General features: G+C 38.7%; 1 long non-coding RNA gene across 1 annotated transcript; it reads left to right on the top strand.

The window, feature by feature from the left end:
- Nucleotides 1–1,837: 1,837 nt before the first annotated feature.
- Nucleotides 1,838–12,900, top strand: LOC143680623 (uncharacterized). The gene is made up of 3 exons (XR_013174091.1): nucleotides 1,838–2,129; nucleotides 11,997–12,096; nucleotides 12,797–12,900. It is a non-coding gene; the product is annotated as an uncharacterized LOC143680623 (long non-coding RNA).
- Nucleotides 12,901–21,400: the final 8,500 nt, after the last annotated feature.

Consider the following 21,400-nt stretch of genomic DNA (forward strand, 5'->3'; position numbering starts at 1 on the left):
AAGAGAATTAAAATAATAATACTAATAATATATATATATATATATAAAGGAAAAAGAAAAAAACAAAAACAAAAGATACAAACACACAAACAAACAAACAAAAAACCATATTTCAGGTGCAGCTTCATTCAGTGTTCCAACATAGTTACATTACACTTAGGTATTATTGTGCTGTCCATTTTTGAGTTTTTGTATCTAGTCCTGTTGCACAGTCTGTATCCCTTCAGCTCCAATTACCCATTATCTTACCCTGTTTCTAACTCCTGCTGGTCTCTGTTACCAATGATATATTCCAAGCTGATTCTCAAATGTCGGTTCACATCAGTGGGACCTTACAGTATTTGTCCTTTAGTTTTGGGCTAGACTCACTCAGCATAATGTTCTCTAGGTCCATCCATGTTATTACATGCTTCATAAGTTTAGTCTGTCTTAAAGCTGCATAATATTCCATCGTAGGTATACGCCACAGTTTGTTTAGCCACTCATCTGTTGATGAACATTTTGGCTGTTTCCATCTCTTTGCAATTGTAGATAATGCTGCTATAAACACTGGTGTGCAAATGTCCGTCTGTGTCTTTGCCCTTAAGTCCCTTGAGTAGATACTTAGCAGTGGTATTGCTGGGTCGTAATCCATTCTGCCATTCTATGTCTTTTGATTGGGAAATTCAGTTCATTAACTTTTAGTATTATTACTGTTTGGATAATATTTTCCTCTACCATTTTGGCTTTTGTATTATATATATCATATCTGATTTTCCTTCTTTCTACACTTTACTCCATACCTCTCTCTTCTGTCTTTTCGTATCTGACTCTAGTGCTCCCTTTAGTATTTCTTGCAGAGCTGGTCTCTTGGTCACAAATTCTCTCAGTGACTTTTTGTCTATAAATGTTTTAATTTCTCCTTCATTTTTGAAGGACAATTTTGCTGGATATAGGAGTCTTGGTTGGCAGTTTTTCTCTTTTAGTAATTTAAATATATCATCCCACTGTCTTCTAGCTTCCATGGTTTCTGCTGAGAAATCTACACATAGTCTTATTGGGTTTCCCTTGTATGTGATGGATTGTTTTTCTCTTGCTGCTTTCAAGATCCTCTCTTTCTCTTTGACCTCTGACATTCTAACTAGTAAGTGTCTTGGAGAACGCCTATTTGGGTCTATTCTCTTTGGGGTGCGCTGCACTTCTTGGATCTGCAAATTTAGGTCTTTCATAAGAGTTGGGAAATTTTCAGTGATAATTTCTTCCATGAGTTTTTCTCCTCCTTTTCCCTTCTCTTCTCCTTCTGGGACACCCACAACACGTATATTTGTGCGCTTCATATTGTCATTCAGTTCCCTGATCCCCTGCTCAAGTTTTTCCATTCTTTTCCCTATAGTTTCTGTTTCTTTTTGGAATTCAGATGTTCCATCCTCCAGTTCACTAATTGTAGCTTCTGCCTCTTTAGATCTACCATTGTAGGTATCCATTGTTTTTTCCATTTTTTCTTCTTTGTCCTTCACTCCCATAAGTTCTGTGATTTGTTTTTTCAGATTTTCTATTTCTTCTTTTTGTTCAGCCCATGTCTTCTTCATGTCCTCCCTCAATTTATTGATTTGGTTTTTGAAGAATTTTTCCATTTCTGTTCGTATATTCAGCATTAGTTGTTTCAGCTCCTGTATCTCATTTGAACTATTGGTTTGTTCCTTTGACTGGGCCATATCTTCAGTTTTCCGAGCGTCATCCATTATTTTCTGCTGGTGTCTGGGCATTTGATCAGATTTCCCTGGGTGTGTTACGCAGCTGGTTGAAAGCTTTTACTGTGAAATCTCTGGGCTCTGTTTTTCTTTTCCTGCCCAGTAGGTGGCGCTCGTGGCGCTCGTCTGTCTGCACCGCAGTTGGCCCGGGAAACCGCGCGTGGAGGTGGGGGTCGCTGGCCGCCGCGGCTTGGGAGAGTGCCTGTCCTAATTGCCCAGCTGGCCTGAAACGCCAAACGTGACGGGAGGGCCCCGCTATCCAACGTTCCCAGTCAGGCCGGTGAGCCACGTGCGTGGAGGAGACCCCAGTCGCCAGCCGCCCCGGCCGGGAAAACGTGCGCCCCTCGGGTAGCTCACCGCAGCAGATTCTCCCTGCCCGTTCAGCTGTTCCAGAATGGGGTACGCTGTCTTTTTGGTCTCTGTCGTGACTCCGGGAGCTGTTTCGTATTGTTTCTGTTTCTTTAGTTGCTTTTCTGGAGGAGGAACTAAGACCCGCGCGTCTTACTAAGCGGCCATCTTCTCCCGCCAATCCCTTTTTTAACTAGTAATTTTATAACAATGCCATATCTTTATCATTGGTGCTTAAAAGGAAAAAATCATTATTATTATTTTTTATAAATGGGTGCAAAGATTAAGCTTTACAGATATTGATTGAAATGTTTCTTACAATTATGAAACATGGGGTAGGAAGGAAACTCTCATTTTCCACAATTGGAGATTGGTTGAAAAAACGGTGGCATATGCCATGAAATAGAATAGTCATAAATAAAATTACAGAATAATGTTGATATTTGCAATATTTTGCTAAATGAAATGAGTAAATTATGACCATATATATATGACTCTAAATTTATAAATACATATTATATATATAAACTAAACATAAATCTATCAACATGTTCATAGTGATTATATTTCTTGTTTTCATCTTTAAATTTTTTGTAATAGAATTTAATGTTTTTGGCAGGTTGCATGGTCGGGGAATCGAACCACCCGTGCACCGAGAATTTAATTTTTAAGGGTCAAATTTATTGAAATATAATTTGCATGCAGTAAAATTCACAAGGTGTGTGAGTTGACAAATACATACAGTTATGTATCTACTACCACAATAAAAATACCCAATATTTCTATTTCTCCAAAAAGTTCCCTTATGTCCCTGAGTAGACAAACCTCTCTCTGTAGTCCCTTGCCAACCACTGATCTGACTTCTGTCCCTTCAGTTTTGCCTTTTTAAGATTGTCACATAGTTGAGAATATACAGAATATAGCCTTCTTGTTTCTAGCTTCCTTCAATTACCATAATGATTTTGAGATTCATCCATGTTGTCGCATGTATAAGTTCATTCCTTTTTGTTGCTTAGTAGTATTTCACAGTGTGGATGCACCATAATATTTTTATTCTTTTACCAATTGGTGGACATTTGTTCAATTTGGGGCTATTATTTTTTTTAATTTATTAATTAAAAAATAAACAAAATAAAACATACATAATCAGTAATTCACAATATCATCACTTAGTTGCATATTCATCATTTCTTAGAACATTTGCATTAATTCAAAAAAGAAATAAAAAGACAATAGAAAAAGAAATAAAATGAACACAGGAAAGAAAAAAAAAAAGATTATACCACACCATATCCCTTATCCCTCACTTCCATTGATCACTAGCATTTCAAACTAAATTTATTTTAGCATCTTCCCCCTATTATTTATTTTTATTCCATATGTTCTACTCCTTTGTTGAAAAGGTAGATAAAAAGGAGCATCAGACACAAGGTTTTCACAATACACAGTCACATTGTGACAGCTGTATCATTATTCAATCATCCTCAAGAAACAGGGCTACTGGAACACAGCTCTACATTTTCAGGCAGCTCCCTCCAGCCTCTCCATTACATCTTGAATAACAAGGTGATATCTACTTGATGCATAAGAATAACCTCCGGGATAACCTCTCAACTCTATTTGGAATCTCTCAGCCACTGACACTTTGTCTCATTTCACTCTTCCCCCTTTTGGTTGAGGTTTTCTCAATCCCTTGATGCTGAGTCCCAGCTCATTCTAGGATTTCTGTCTCACGCTGCCAGGAAGGTCCACACCCCTGGGTGTCATGTCCCACGTAGAGAGGGGTAGGGTGGTGAGACTGCTCATTGCGTTGGCTGGAGAGAGAGGCCACATCTGAGAAACAAAAGAGGCTCTCTTGGGGGTGACTCTTAGGCCTAAATTTTAAGTAGACTTGACCTATCCTTTGTGGGGTTAAGTTTCATATGAACAAATCCCAAGACTGGGGGCTCAGCCTATAGCTTTGGTTGTCCACACTGTTTGTGAGAATATCAAGAATTCTACTTGGGGAAGTTGAATTTCTCCAATTTGGGACTATTATTAATAAAGTTGGTGTACACATTTGTGTATAGATCTTTGTGCAGTAATATAGTCTCATTTCTTTTAGGTAGATAATCTAGTTGGGTCATATGGTAAGTGCATGTTTAACTTTATAAGAACCTGCCAAATTGTTTTTTGCACCATTTTACATTCCCACCAGCAATGTATGAGAGTTCTGGTTACTCCACACCCTGGCCAACACATTGTATGGTTAGTTCTTTTTTCTAATTGTAGTCATTCTAATAGGTGTGTGGGGGTATGTTGTGATTTTAGTTGCTTTTCCCCATAGACTAACAATGTTATTTTCCATCTATAGCTCTTCTTTAGTGAAGTGTCTTACACATTGTTTGCCCATTTCTTTTATTGGATTGTTTGTTTTCTTATCAGTGACTCATGATGGTTCTTTATGTATTCTGGATATGAGTCCTTTAGCAGATGTGATTTGTAAACATTTTCATTCAGTCTATAGCTTGTCTTTTCATTCTCTTCAGGATGTCTTTTGAAAAACTGGAGATTTCATTTTGATGAAGTTGATTTATCTGTTTATTTGTTGTTTATGCTTTTTTTTGCATCTTAGCTAAGAAATCTTTGCCTAACCCAATGTCAAAGAGATTTTCTCCTTTTGTTTTTCATCTAGAAGTTGTATAGCTTTGGGTTTTACATTTAGGCCAACTGTGGTAGGGGACATTCCCAGATTGGCCTGCCACCTTTCCCTGGAATCCATGAATACATCCTGTACTTCAGACCAGGTGTGTCAGTCTGACAGCATAAATTACAAATCCCTAGTAGATAAGAGAGTTATCAGTATATTCCTTCTCTTATTGTCCCAAGCATATGTAAATATTCACTGGAGACAGTCTTACTCTGTTGGGCATGTTTTACAACATCCAGCTCATAGCCTGGCGGTATATCTGTCCCTGGTAAGAAGGGAATGGGGTTCCCCCACTGTGGCGGCACACGAACATAAGGGGTGCTGTGCATTGAACATCTCCCTGCACGGGCCACAGATTGAGACCCTCTGGCTATGGGGAACCAGTGCCCAGCAGTGAAGCTAACCTTGCTCTGTCTCTTCCCATGAGTAAAATATCTTTCCATCAGAGCCTTTGTGAGTTGTGCTTTTGCTGGTGACCCCAACACCTGTGCTGGAGTGGCTTGACATCTCTTTAGGTGTTTCTCCTGACTGTCACCTATGATCCATTTTGAGTTAATTTTTACATGTGGTATAGAGTATTTTTCCCCAAATGTCAACAATGAATGTAGCATTTTTTTTGGGAAAGAGAGACATAAAAGCACTAGATATACTGGATAAAATAGAACAAAGGCAAATTCAATGTAAGGCTTGATTTACAAGAAAAACAAGGAAATCCCATGGTATGAGAACAAAGAGACCTAAAAGCAGAGTGTTATGAACCTGTACAAACACTGAAGCTGCCAGTATGTTTCTGGGGTGGTAGTGGGGTACACCAATTTAAGTAACCTAAGGACTTTAATTTCAACAACAAGGTGGGCACAGGAGAAGAAGTCTTGAGTACACGTAAAGAGGCCTATTGTAGCTGAAACTTGCTATAAACAGGAATCCCTGAAGGCGTATGCGTTCATTGAAAGAATGGAAAGAGAAAAAAAATTCACCAACACAAGGAAATTAAAAGCAAGCTTGAGTTTGTCTTCTGAGAAGCTTCCTGAGAAACTGAAACTGTTCTGCACCTTACACAGATTTGAGGGTTAAATGAATACTAACTGTGTGGTCCAGAAACCCCCAAGATGAAAAATAATCACTAAAAAATTTGATCCCTCATCATACTCTTAGAGTACTTAGCAGAATCAATGTAAAACTGGTCTGGACTAGTGCATCTCCTAATATAACTTATTAGATAGTTGGTTGAACACCATAAGTACATGGAACTTTGGGTAGGACATGAGATTTTGTTGGTTTGTCCAGAGTGATGCCCCAATGTATCCCAGAGTGATTTGATCAATGAGTGGAAAAGTATTTGCAAATTCCCCTTCAGGGAATGGTGAGAATGGGGGAAGATTCTACCTCCCCAAGTTGAATTCTTGATATTCCCATAAGCAGCGTGGACAGCCAAGGCTATACGCTGAGCCCCGAGTCTTGGGGTTTGTTCATATGAAGCTTGACTCCGCGGGGGATAGGTCAAGCCTACTTAAGATTAGGCCTAAGAGTCACCCCCAAGAGAGCCTCTTTTGTTGTTCAGATGTGGCCTCTCTCTCCAGCCAACACAACAAGTAAACTCACCACCCTCCCCCTGTCTATGTGGGACATGACTCCCAGGGGTTTGTACCTTCCTGGCAACGTGGGACAGAAATCCTAGAATGAGCTGAGACTCAGCATCAAGGGATTGAGAAAAATTCTAGAATGAGCCGAGACCCAGCATCAAGGGATTGAGAAAACCTTCTCAACCAAAAGGGGGAAGAGAGAAATGAGACAAAGTGTCAATGGCTGAGAGATTCTAAACAGAGTCAAGAGGTTATCCTGGAGGTTATTCGTATGCATTAAGTAGATATCACCTTGTTATCCAAGATGTCATGGAGAGGCTGGAGGGAACTGCCTGAAAATGTAGAGCTGTGTTCCAGTAGCCATGTTTCTTGATGATGATTGTATAGTGGTGTGCTTTCACAACGTGACTGTGTGATTGTGAGGGCCTTGTGTCTGATGCTCCTTTTATCTACCTTGTCAACAGACGAGTAGAACATATGGAATAAAAATGAATAATAGGGGGAACAAATGTAAAACAAATTTAGTTTGAAATGCTAGTAATCAATGAAAGGGATATGGTATGTATAATTTTTTTTCTGTTTTCGTTTTATTTTTCTGTTGTCTTTTTATTTCTTTTTCTGAATTGATGCAAATGATCTGGGAAATGATCATGATGATGAATATGCAACTATGTGAATTACTGATTATATTTGTAGAACGGAATGAGCATATGTTACGAATGTTTGTGTTTCTTTCTTGTAATTTTTTTTTTTTAATTAATAAAAATTTTTTTTAAAAATCAGAACTAAAATTGTGGAATCACAACCCATAACCAAGCGCTGAAATCTGTTCTACAGCTACTTGTTGTGCTGTGCTTTGAAATTTATTGCAGTTTTGTATATATGTTATTTTTCAGGAAAAAAGCGAGGATTAAAAATGTATATGGGGGCGGGCCGCGGTGGCTCAGCGGGCAAAGTGCTTGCCTGCTATGCCGGAGGACCTCGGTTCGATTCCCGGCCCCAGCCCATGTAACAAAAACGGAGAAACAGAATACAATAAAAAACAAGAAAATGTTTAAAAATGTTTCCCTTTCTTCCTTCCTTCCTTCCTTCTCTCTGTCTTTCCTTTAAAAAAAAAAAAAAAATGTATATGGTCCTTCTTCCCTCCAATGTTCTGCGGCAACTAGAAGAAAAAATCTGAGATGATGGTCTGTAGTCCATGATAAACTCTAGAATCTGTTCTGTGAAAAAAAAAAAAAATGGTCTGGAGGGAAACTTCTATAAGATTCCCACAGGAAAAAAATATATATATCCCTATTGAAAATAAGCTACCAATAAAAATTTATAAGGCAAGGCAAAACCCATTAGACCCACCACATCTGCTTCAGGTGTGCGTTGCACACAGCAGGGGATGTGGACGATGATGGGGACGGAGCCACTGGAGCTTTGTATTGTGGTTGCTCCAGAAACTATCTACGTCAGCAAAGGTCAGCAGGCACTGCTGATTCTTAATAAGAAATTATAATACGATTTAATCTCAACAATAATATGAAAGAGAACATAAAGCAAGTATTTTTTAAAATAATTGAAGACAAAATAAATCATTGAAATCTTGAGAAAATCAGACATCATATAACAAAAAACAGAGGTAGCTTTGGAAAATAGATTTGGAAAATGAATGAATATAACTCCAAAAAATGACAAATATGGTCATTCAAGCCAAAAACTCAAATGTATATCTTTAACAGCAAACAGATATAGAAGAAGAGGAGATTGGTGAGTTGGACGATAAACTGAAAGCGATTGTCTAGATTGTACCACTAACAAAGAGAAAATAGGAAAGAAATTAAGAGACTTGAAGGAGAATTGGCATGCTGTTTCAGTTTGCTAAAGCTGCCAGAATGCAATATATCAAAAATGGATTGGCTTTTCCAAAGGGATTTTTTAAGTTGCAAATTTAGAGTACTAAAGCCATGAAAATGTCCGAATTAAGGCCTCCAGAAAAAGATACCTTAACTCTGAAGAAAGGCTGATGGCGTCTAGGGTTTTTCTCCATCACATGGGAAGACTCATGGCAACGTCTGTTGTCCTTCTCTCCTGGCTTGTGGTTTCAAATGGCTCTTTCAGCTGTTGTTTCCAGTGTCTTTCTCTTTATGTATCTGTGAGTCCTCACTAGCTTCTCTAGAGCAGACTCTGGGTTTCTTCTCCTAGCTTAGCTTCTTGAAGCATTTGTCACTTGGTTTCATCTCTCTTTTCTCTGTGTCAGCTCTCAGCTCTCTCTCTCTCTCTCTCTGAGCCGTTTAAGGTCTCCAGTAAACTAATTAAAAACCACCTTGAATGGGCGGGATCATATCTCCATGGAAATAATCTAATCAAAAGGTCCCACCTACAATAAATCTGCACCCACAAGACTGTATTAAAAAAGCGTGGCTTTTCTGAGGTATATAAAGTTTCAAACCAGCATGCAAGTTCTTTTAAGATGTGGCTCCTTGGACAGTTTTTTCTTGGTAGAAAGGAGACTATTACAAGACAGGAAGTTATAGAGTATTCTCTATTTTCTGAGCTAAACAGGAAAATTTCTCAGAGAATACTCCTAAGAGGGGATCTGGGCTTTGGAATGTCAGTGTGCAATTTCATGAGGGGGTTTCTTATTAGTGAACTAGAATTAATATCAAGGTGATTAAATATTGACTATAGCTGTTGTGAAGGCAGACTTGGTTAAAATGGAAGTCTTGTTGAGGCATTTAATACTCAAACTAAGGGGACAAAGTCTTCGTGGAAGAATGGGGGAAATCAGAGTGAAATGGTGACATTTGATGCTTGAGTTTAAAGGGAGAAGAGAGCCTTACTTGTATCTGGGTGAATATATTTCTCTAAAGCTCACTCTAAATATTTATTTACATTAAGCAAATGAAATCATTGGTGGAGTGTGAAAGATTTTAAATCATACTTATGATTATTTCAGTCACATCTGGAGCAAGTTCACAATAAAGAGCCACTGCCAGTAAAAGGATCCAATATTTACTTGGTAGTATCAACTACAATTGCAAGCAGAATGCCAAAAAGGAAATCATCAGTCTCTTTAGAGATGACATGCTTTCAATCAACATAGTACAGCAAGTATCTCATCAGAATTTCATTTTAGAAAAAATATAAACCACTGTGAATGGACAAAGGTAGGAGTTTCTGATGACCAGACAGATGATAAGGGCAAGAGATTCCTGTTTGCAGAAATAGAACTGGGCTGCTTTTGAAAGTCAGCAAGCAACAATCGCCTCCAATCAGTCTTATAATAAGATAAGGAAGAAAGAAATCATTCCAATCTTAAAAGTAGATTGGTAAGAGTTTTTAGCTGCATATTTCTGGAAGTTATTTTCTTTCCTGTCCTCCCCTTCCTAAAATAGTACATAGTGTTCAGAATTCAAAACCTGCTGGCCAAGTTTCTAGGATAAACAAGACTTTGTGGGTCTAGAATGAGCCCTGTCTTGAAAGCTGATTTTTGTTTGGAAATAGGCAAAGGGAGAGGGAGAAGAGTTCTTATATAAAAGGAATGTGGACTTAAAACAATTGAGATTCAGAATGCTTGACTTTTGTTCCTGGCACTAGTATTTATCCAGGCAGCTTTAGGCACTTATAATATTAAGCCAAATTGGCTAAGCCCAGAGTTGGCTGTAGACCTGAAGAAAGCTCAAGTGGGAAAGCCATTAAAAAATGGGAATCAGACTATACTTACAAAGATGAGTCTTAGAAGACAGCATAAGCTTTTTGAAAAAGAGCATAAACATTTTGGGAAAACATATATTTTTTTACTAAAGCCAGGGAAAAGTTGACGCTACTTGAAGGAAAGATACAGAATAAGGAAAATGTCCCATTGAATAAATTAGGTAGAAGAATATGAAGTTAAGTATCAGAAATGAAAAAAGAAAATGATTGGCTTTTGAAGGAGGAAGTGGCTCATGTTTATTTGTTTGAAATAGAAGCTTTAAAAACTTTTCTTTTAAATCCGCCTTTACAGTGCCGAAGAAGCCTTTCAACTCCAGCAAAGCAAGGTGAGAAAAAAAAGTTTCTCCTTAAAGCATAGTGAACAGATTCAATTTAGTGCTTGCTAGCAAGGTTGAAGGTTAAAGGGAAAAGTTTTAAAACAAATATGTTTTCCCATTTTTTTTTTTTAATGAAAGAAGACATTTTTCATTAGCCAGTAACTTTTTTTTTTTGGTATGGGCAGGCGAGAATTCTGCCTCTGAGCCACTGTTGCACTGCTCACCAGTAACATTTTGTTATATTGAGAAAATTCTATTTTTTACAATACTAAAAGAACTATTTTTTTACTCTTTATGACATGAAAAGTACTTTGACTGGTAGGTTTAAATGCTTTGAAACATGGTTGTGATGATTATAGGAAGGTTTGAAAATTAATGATGCTTTTAAAAATTGTATACTTTAATTGAAAAGAGTTAATAGCAACCCAGTCTTTCTTTTCTTTTCTTTCTTTCTTTTTTTTTTTTTATTATGTCCCCAGCCCTCGTCCCTCTTTCTTAATGGAACATTATTTCCAAACATTATACAAGATCAGTTTATCTCAGGGTTTATGAACCGTCAACACTGGGGCCAGTTAATTCTTACTTGGAGAAGACTGTCCTATGCATGGTTTAGCAGCATCTCTGTCCTATGCCCGCTAGTTCCCAGGAGTACCGCCGCCCCACATGACACGGCCCCCGCACCCAGTATGTCAGCCAAAATATCTCCAGATATTGACAAATGTCCCCCAGGCAAAATTGCCCCGAGTTTAATGTTGATTTAAATTATTTAAGATTAACTTTCTTACTCCAGAAGAAAAAAAGTAAGCTTGTTTGTTGAATCAATACCTTTAACAGCAGAGGGTGACACAATAACCAGAGGTGAGATAATGCACATAAACTATTTAGCACTGTGCCTGGCACTACTTAAGTCCTTAGAAAAACCAGTGATGATAATGATGACTATGAAAGTGATAGAAAGAAGGAAGGGAAGGGAGAGAAAGAAGAAGAAGGATAAAAAGGAAAGTGAAAAGCAGATGAGGACAGGGCATTCCATTATATTTTTCACGCTTAGAAATCTGTCAAATCAACTGCACTCTGATTCCAACTTCGCATCAAGTCAGAACTTGTGAACAGGAAGGTGACAGGGAGAGTGAAATGGTCAGGTGGGGGTAAAAAGATGTGCTTTTCAGACATTCATTGCTTTTGATACAATTATTCCCTAAGGCTGAATTCCTTTATATGCAGGGCATTTCCTGGTGTCAGCTGAAACTTACTAGGCTTTGTCAAAAATACATCACCCATCTGACTAGTAGGGTTTATTTTCAGGACAGATTTAGAGAAAGAAGACTAATACTATTCACTGATTCAGCAAAGCTTTACACTTCCTCACATTACATTTAGATTCACTGAGACTCACACGCATTTTGAAGTGGATTCAGCAAACATGTAGTGGATGCCAGGCACTCAACAAATGTGAATTGTGTGCATTTTAGTTAACATTAATGCAGTGAATTCTAGCAAGGATCTTGTGAAGTGAATGTGTCTTTTGGGTTTTACAGAGAGGAAACAAGACTCGGAAGAGATAAGTGAATTGTCCAGTATAACTCAAGTTAGCCTGACATTTGAGCACAGGTCTCCCCTTCCACAGGCTCGTCATTTTGTCTGCAACACCACAGCTGCTTTTCATGAACTCGTGTGCTTAAAACTGAACCCAGGCAAACCGCAAGCCTCCTGAGAGATCGCAGATGGTATGTTCTCTCTTCACACCATTCTCATCTTCTTACTTTTCCTGTGTTCTCCTCTTCAATTCCTTAGACCTGTCAGTAATAAAATAAGCTGCTGTGTGTTTATATGGCTAAAGGGAACCAGAGTTAAAGAGGTTGTGTGGCCTTACACTTTGGATGATCAGACTCCTGCAATAAGAGGCATGAACATTCAGACAGTGTCAATGTAGATAAATTATCATTGGTTTGGCCCCGGTCATGGAGAGAAAGAGAGTGCATCATGGGTGGCAACAGAACCTTGCCCTACAGCCAGGCTGATATTTAGCTGGTGGGTGTAAGCTGCATTGGTTTTAAATTATTGAAATCTGCCTTCCCTTTGGTAAATAGGTGCTGCCCGGAGCCCACTGAGTGTCCCCTCCCCCTGTGTCCCTCTTTCGTTCCTCCCCACTGTATCTGTTGTTAAATATTTTTACTATCACCCCAAATAGGGCTAGTGCTGTATTAATGCTTTTAGCTAATGGCTGACTTCAATAAAGAAATATATTTCATTGATATTGCAGGTCGCACCAAGGTGGGTGGAACATTAGGAGCAATCTGCTAATTATAGAGGGTAAATGGCTGGTAATAGAGGGGATGAGATTTAAGAGGGCTGATGGAGAAATAAGGTAGTAATTTCACTGCACCTTGACATTGGTGATAACCATCACTTCTCCTCATTCTTGAGCCAAAGATGAGAAAGACAAGAAGAGAAATGAGAAGAGAGGAAGCTTGGAAAAGGAGAGGACAGTGCTGGCAAAGAGGAGCTGTTCAAAAAATATTTGTTGACCCAATAAATAATTCAATACACGACTGAATGAAGAGCAGAAGTACCACATCAAGACATTTTTTAAAAATAACGATTGTATAAGATAATTAATTAATGCAATAAATGTGAAGCACCTGCTGGTCAGGTTTGGACCAGGATACAAAGTTGAATCGAACATGGTCCTACCAATCCAAGACTAGTAATTAATTTAGAAGTAAAACATAAGGCTGAGATAGGAGAAACATATGCAGCAAGGAATTGGGCCATACAAGTGTTTTGTATTAAAAAAAAAAAAGGATCTAAAAGACAATGAGTAGAGAATAAATCAGCAATGGAACACAAGTACGAAAAAATACAAAGTTAGCAAGATACTGGGATTAACCGCCAAACTCTGGAGGTAATTTCCCCCACTATCCTTGGTGCTTGTAAACGTATACTACTGAGCCCCACGTGGGACCCCATACTTTTAAGACAGATGTTAGAACCTGAAAATGCTCCAAGGAAGAAATGACAGTGAGTACGGCCGGCTTCATGGGGTTACGAGAGAGTAAGGCCACTCTCTTAGAAAAGCACCACGCTTGGTTGAAAGCTCTGCTGTCAAAGCCTTGGAATTGTTGACCAGTTTATCCCGGAACTCAGGTTTTATAAGGCCAACGGGACAATGGAGCATACGCAGTGAGCAGATGAGTTTTGCGCATGCTCATGCCACGGAGCCTTGCTTCTCATCTGCAAGTAGCTTTCCTGACTGCTATCTGATTTTCACATCACGCCCAACTCTTGTATTTGCTTTTAGGTCTCACGGAGCATCCCATGCACCCGAGTTCTGTGCTCATGTTGGGTAGTCAACATGTTTACAATCGCGAAAGTCGGGGTGCTGACAGCCAAATAAGGTCAGGCTTTACATTAGAATCAGAACTTGCTTCAAACACAGAAAGGTTTGTAAGAAACAAGAATGACCTAGGAACCCTATCATTATCTTTTCTTACTCCTGTTACATCCCGTGTTAGCCTACCACTTGTGTGAAAAACGATGACCTAGAAGGAAAAGGAAAAACAGAGCACCCCCTAGGTCCTTTCCCTTAGTCATCAGTAAGCCAAAGTAGAGTGTTGGTAAAATGTACACGTACCAAAAAATAAAATGAAAACAGTGGTGTGCAGCATTTTCACTGTTCTGGTAAGGATGAAATACAGATGCATCTATAAGCTACAAATTATAAATTGCGTAACCTTGCTGGGTTCACATACAAGTTAAATGCTCTTATATTTGCATTTAAAATTGGCATTTCATAATATAAAGATGAATGGTAAAATTCATTTGAATAGTTTAAAACTTCAATTTCTCTTTACTTAGTATGACAGTTACTCCTAGCATGTTTTTTAGCTAAAAAAAATATATATATTTTTATTTTTATTTTTTTATTTTTTGTATTTTTATTTCTATTTTTCTCTGTATTATCATTTTATTTCTTTTTCTGTTGTCTTGCTATTTCTTTTTCTAAATCGATGAAAATGTACTAAGAAATGATGATCATACATCTATGTGATGATATTAAGAATCACTGATTGCATATGTAAAAAATATTTTTAAGGGAAAAAGCTTTATGTATTAGTAGTTTAACAGCACTATTCCCTGCTTTTTAAAAAAGATACCCCACATTTTCATTTTGCTTGGGGCCTGCAAATTATGTAGCCAGACCTGATGGGAAAGTAGGAACGATGGATTTGATGGTTAATTTCATGTGTCAACTTGTCTAAGTTATGGCATCCAGTTATTTGGTCAAACACTGACTTACTGATTACCTTGAAGGTATTTTATAGATGGGCTTTGCATCTACAATCTTGACTGCATCCACAATTAAAAATATATATAAATAAATGAAAGAGATTGTCCTCAATGATTTGGGTAATTTCCTCATCCAATCAGCTGAGGTCTTGCAAGTAAGAAATGAGGTTTCAGAGGTTAGAAGAGTTTCTACCTCAACTTCAACACTGGCTGTAGCCAGAAATTTCAGCTAGCCAGCTTCCCCTGGGGAATTTGAGCTTTATTGGAGTTTCTACCCTATGCAGCCCACCCTATGCAGTTCAAACTTACCAGCCCCCATGGTCATGTGAGCCAATTCCTTAGAGTAGACCTCTTAATGTGTGTGTGTGTATTATTGAAATATTAAAAAGTTAAATATACATATAGATATATAAGTATCCTATATAAGTAAACATTTATAGATATATATGTTTCTCTGGAGAACCCTGACTAATACAATGAGAAACCCCCCAGCTAGGTTGTGAATTAATTGTCTGAGTTTCCGATGCTTTTTTATAAGAAGATATTGATGACTTGTTTTGCATGTCTGTTGACTATAGAAATCAGAGAAAGTGATTCATTGAAAGCTTTAGAGATTTATTTATAAAAGGAAACTACCTTAGTGCAAGGTGATGCCATGATAAGATCCAACATTGAAGCCTTGGAGTTCAACTTCAGCTCTGTCAAATGCCACTTGTGTGGTGCTGGAAAAAAAAGTGAAAGCTCTCTCTGAGCCTGGACTCCAGAGATAGTATGGGCTGGGTGGACAGTCAAGGAGGTAGGGGCAGATCTTAAGATGGGAAAGCATTGTTTCATAAGGTACTTACTTGACTCATTCAAGGCTACTGAATAGCTTTCAAGGAAGTTAAGGGACTGAGGGGACTTTATTTCAATGAGGTTCACTTCTGTAGGCTCAGAGAGTTCTGGGAAATCTGGGGATTCAGGATTCTCAAGTGCATCAAGTGTAGATGCAATATCTACAAAGATATTCCCATCTCAGTTCTCAAAGTCCCTCTCCTTCCCTACCAGACCCCAACTTTGTCATAGGAGACTTGCCTAGGCTGACAATTTATCCTTCTCTGAATTCTGTCGCTCTTATAGTTAAGTCTAGGGCTTGGTCTTCAGCTCTCACAGAATGAGATACTTCCAAGGAGATTCTCTAGTTCTCCCAAGCATGTTTGATTACTCTGCACTTGTCATTTCCCTTTTGCAAAGCCGTGATGGTGTTCAGCAGTTGCTATTCCATTCCAAAGTTCTTAAAAAGACTATATCCTCTCTTTCTATAAAATGCCAGAAATATTGCATGAATTTATGCATCCCACCTATATCCTGCCCATCTGTAATGACATAAAATAAATTACATTTGGTGCCTCAATATCTTGCCTGGCTTAGTCATAAGTTCCCCTGTTGAGTGACCACCCCAGCTAGACCTACCCAGGTGTAACCATAACTAGCAAGGCCAATACTTTCATACGGCTTAGATGATAAAGAGCCACCCTCAGCTTCTCCAAATGGTCCTTCCTGCTTCTGCTTTTCCTGCCATGTAGTTTTAAGCTGCCAATCCCCAGCATCCACAGTAAAGCTCTACCCTTGAGTCACAATAAAGGCAAGGCCTGGGACTCATATCTTTTTCCTCACTCTCCCTTCTATGAACCCTTGCAGAGCCTAGGTTGGTTAAGACCTAGGCCCTTCTGTACCTTCTTTCTCCCCTCTCACATTATAGGCCCTTTGATCCAACAAAGCTGTTGTATTATGCCTTCTTGGTTGACTGGCTATTTGTTTGTGCCTCATTACCCCAAGAACTTCCACATAACATCCAACACACAATTTAATAAGAGGTGAATATTTTAGCAATTGCACTGTTATCGCATGACAGAGACTATCAACATCAATAGTGGAATATTGACGAGATCCTTATTGCCCTCTAATTCATGGGTTATCCAGTTCCAGAATCCCATCTTAGAATCTGCTTCCTATAACCACTTCTGGTAACAACTATCTTAGGTTAGGTTTCTTAGAAGCAGAATCTGGCATATGTGATTTTTTGAAGGAGTGCTCTTCAGGAAAAAAACCTCTAAGGGACCAAGGGAAGTAGGATGAGGACAGGCAAGGGTGTGGTTTCAGGTAAGGTCTAGTTTTGGCCAGATCCAAAGTCATGTGGGTGTGTGTCCTCTGAAGCATATATAACACCATAGATTTGTCCTAGCTTGAGGCAAGGGGCCAGCCTTTTGGACCTCAGTAACAGTAGATCGTTGGTTTCTAGGTATCCATGGGGGTGAGGCATAACTTCCCAGGGGAAGTGGCTCCCATTAACTGAGGGCAATTCTCTGGAAAAGCAGGGAATGGGATCTGGGCCTCAAATGCACTTTCCACCCTGCTTTTAGAAGGGTAACTTATATGGACTAGATCTCTGGGCTTCCTTGCACCATGGCTTCTAGTGGGTTCTCACAAATGGAGAGCCAATCACAATGATAACGAAGAATGAGGCCAGAGTATTTATTCTCTTGGCTCTCTCTCCCTGTAAGATTAACTAGGCTGGTTACATCTTTTATCAAAATTCAAGATAGGTGTCTCCACAGGACTTTCTCTCTCTAGGTTTTGGTAACCTCTCCTTTTTCTCACTCCTTCAGGCATTAGTGCTGCACTATCCCTTGTAGTTTCTTTACACCCTTCCTACACCTTTGTTCATCTCTTTATATTAAACTCTCCTTGAACAATATTATGTGTGCTATGTCCTGTGGGGACTTTGACTAATCTAAGTTTTGATTCATATGACTCTTGCCACCTTGGCAACAACTGATGGGACCAAGGAAGGTAAGAAGTTTAGTTTTTACTGTAAGTACACTGAGAATTTTTTTTTTTAAATTTTTTTATTAATCAAAAAAAAGAAAAAAAATTAACACAACATTTAGAAATCATTCCATTCTACAAATGCACTCAGTAATTCTTAGTATCATCACATAGATGTATGATCATCATTTCTTAGTACATTTGCATCGATTTAGGAAAAGAACTAGCAAATCAGGAGAAAAAGATATAGAATGTTAATATAGAGAAGAGAATTAAAATAATAATACTAATAATATATATATATATATAAAAAGGAAAAAGAAAAAAACAAAAACAAAAGATACAAACACACAAACAAACAAACAAAAAACCATATTTCAGGTGCAGCTTCATTCAGTGTTTCAACCTAGTTACATTACACTTAGGTATTATTGTGCTGTCCATTTTTGAGTTTTTGTATCTAGTCCTGTTGCATAGTCTGTATCCCTTCAGCTCCAATTACCCATTATCTTACCCTGTTTCTAACTCCTGCTGGTCTCTGTTACCAATGATATATTCCAAGCTGATTCTCGAATGTCGGTTCACATCAGTGGGACCTTACAGTATTTGTCCTTTAGTTTTGGGCTAGACTCACTCAGCATAATGTTCTCTAGGTCCATCCATGTTATTACATGCTTCATAAGTTTAGTCTGTCTTAAAGCTGCATAATATTCCATCGTAGGTATACGCCACAGTTTGTTTAGCCACTCGTCTGTTGATGAACATTTTGGCTGTTTCCATCTCTTTGCAATTGTAGATAATGCTGCTATAAACACTGGTGTGCAAATGTCCGTCTGTGTCTTTGCCCTTAAGTCCCTTGAGTAGATACCTAGCAGTGGTATTGCTGGGTCGTAATCCATTCTGCCATTCTATGTCTTTTGATTGGGAAATTCAGTCCATTAACTTTTAGTATTATTACTGTTTGGATAATATTTTCCTCTACCATTTTGGCTTTTGTATTATATATATCATATCTGATTTTCCTTCTTTCTACACTTTACTCCATACCTCTCTCTTCTGTCTTTTCGTATCTGACTCTAGTGCTCCCTTTAGTATTTCTTGCAGAGCTGGTCTCTTGGTCACAAATTCTCTCAGTGACTTTTTGTCTATAAATGTTTTAATTTCTCCTTCATTTTTGAAGGACAATTTTCCTGGATATAGGAGTCTTGGTTGGCAGTTTTTCTCTTTTAGTAATTTAAATATATCATCCCACTGTCTTCTTGCTTCCATGGTTTCTGCTGAGAAATCTACACATAGTCTTATTGGGTTTCCCTTGTATGTGACAGATTGTTTTTCTCTTGCTGCTTTCAAGATCCTCTCTTTCTCTCTGACCTCTGACATTCTAACTAGTAAGTGTCTTGGAGAACGCCTATTTGGGTCTATTCTCTTTGGGGTGCGCTGCACTTCTTGGATCTGTAAATTTAGGTCTTTCATAAGAGTTGGGAAATTTTCAGTGATAATTTCTTCCATGAGTTTTTCTCCTCCTTTTCCCTTCTCTTCTCCTTCTGGGACACCCACAACACGTATATTTGTGCGCTTCATATTGTCATTCAATTCCCTGATCCCCTGCTCAAGTTTTTCCATTCTTTTCCCTATAGTTTCTGTTTCTTTTTGGAATTCAGATGTTCCATCCTCCAGTTCACTAATTGTAGCTTCTGTCTCTTTAGAGCTACCATTGTAGGTATCCATTGTTTTTTCCATTTTTTCTTCTTTATCCTTCACTCCCATAAGTTCTGTGATTTGTTTTTTCAGATTTTCTATTTCTTCTTTTTGTTCAGCCCATGTCTTCTTCATGTCCTCCCTCAATTTATTGATTTGGTTTTTGAAGAGTTTTTCCATTTCTGTTCGTATATTCAGCATTAGTTGTCTCAGCTCCTGTATCTCATTTGAACTATTGGTTTGTTCCTTTGACTGGGCCATATCTTCAATTTTCCGAGCATCATCCATTATTTTCTGCTGGTGTCTGAGCATCTGATCAGATTTCCCTGGGTGTGGGACCCAGCTGGTTGAAAGCTTTTTCTGTGAAATCTCTGGGCTCTGTTTTTCTTTTCCTGCCCAGTAGGTGGCGCTCATGGCGCTCATCTGTCTGCACGGCAGTCGGCCCGGGAAAACGCGCGTGGAGGCCGGGGTCGCTGGCCGCCGCGGCTTGGGAGAGTGCCGGTCCTAATTGCCCAGCTGGCACGAAACGCCAAGCGTGACGAGAGGGCCCCGCTATCCAATGTTCCCAGTCAGACCGGGGAGCCACGTGCGTGGAGGGGACCCCAGTCGCCAGCCGCCCCGGCCGGGAAAACGCGCGCCCCTCGGGTATCTCACAGCAGCGGATTCTCCCTGCCCGTTCAGCTGTTCCAGAATGGGGTACGCTGTCTTTTTGGTCTCTGTCGTGGCTCCGGGAGCTGTTTCGTATTGTTTCTGTTTCTTTAGTTGCTTTTCTGGAGGAGGAACTAAGACCCGCGCGTCTTACTAAGCCGCCATCTTCTCCGGAAGTCAGTACACTGAGAATTTATCAAAGGCTTTTAAGTAGGAGTGAAATGTTTTGATTTCTTGGTTTCTCTCTTAGCTGCCTGCACTAAGGCAAGGATGGTATATTTTCTGAACTCTCATATTTCTAAGATATTGTGTGAGGGGTGAGGGACTGTTTCATGGGTATAAAATTCTTGAGTCAAGGATGCTTCCTCCAAAACTCTGTAGATGCTGCTCTAGTGTTCTAAACTTAGTATTACAAAGACTGAGGCAAGTCTAATTTTTGCTTCCTTGAAGGTAATTTCCTGCCTCAATGCTTATTAGGATTTTCCCCTCTTATCTGGTTATTCATATACTCTGCCACAGTGTATCTTAATATATGTCTTTTCTTATTATATTTGAGAAAAGCTCTTTGATCTATAGGGCTTTTTAAAAGGTTAAGTTTTAAACTTTAATATTTTGATTGATGACGGCTTCTGTTCTACTTCTTGGATGTTTTCCCTGGTAATATTGTATAATTCTTAGTAACCTTCATTTTTCTGTTCTTAGACCTGTTACCATCGTCTTCATTTACATTTTTGGTCTTCTCCATCTGTATTCTGTGGCAACTTCTTGGGTCTCTCTTCCACATCACTGATTTGTCTATTTTACTCCTTACTGTTTGTGATTGTTAGGTTCTGGTGTCATCTTCCCAAATGATTATGCCCACTTGTCTGGTGAGACAAGCAATGGCCTGACTGTTGTTGTAAGAATATTTTGTGGTTGGTTGATTAAATCATTGCCAGTTGATAGCCATCTGTGGCTGATTACATCTGTGATTAACTAAGGTGTGTCACCCACAATGAGATAATCCAATCCGCTGGAGGCTTTTAAGGAAGAGAGATTTTTTCATTGCTTCTGCAGCCACCCAGCCTCTCCTGTGGAGTTCGTCCAGACCCTTTATCACAGCCACCAGCTTCACAGCCTACCCTACGGATTTTGGACTCTTCCATTCCCACAGTTGTGCGAGACCCCTATAAATCTGATATTACACATCCCTCCTGTTGGTTCTATTTCTCTGGAGAACCCTCACTAACCCACTGTTTTAATGAAGGGTTTAGTAATTTGCATTGCCATTTGTTTCCTGGCAATCCTTATTTAATGTGCTACCTTTTAGCTGATCTAATTGTCTTTACAGCTCATTTAATTGTTCCTTTATCTCACCCTTTTCTCTATTTATGGCTTTTTGAATTTTATAGTCAATATCTTGCATCTTATTGCAGATGATGAAGTACTCTAATTCTTTTAATACATCATTTTCAAAATTATGGTCTTTCTTTATATCTTTAGTATGATTGACTCATCCATTCAACAATTATTCTTTTCTTTGTATATTTATTAGTTTCCTCTTCAATATTTTGTCACTAGCTTGGATGCATGTTGTAAAATTTAAAT

Source organism: Tamandua tetradactyla, chromosome 4, assembly GCF_023851605.1.
Source record: "Tamandua tetradactyla isolate mTamTet1 chromosome 4, mTamTet1.pri, whole genome shotgun sequence".
NCBI classification, from domain to species: Eukaryota; Metazoa; Chordata; class Mammalia; order Pilosa; family Myrmecophagidae; genus Tamandua; species Tamandua tetradactyla.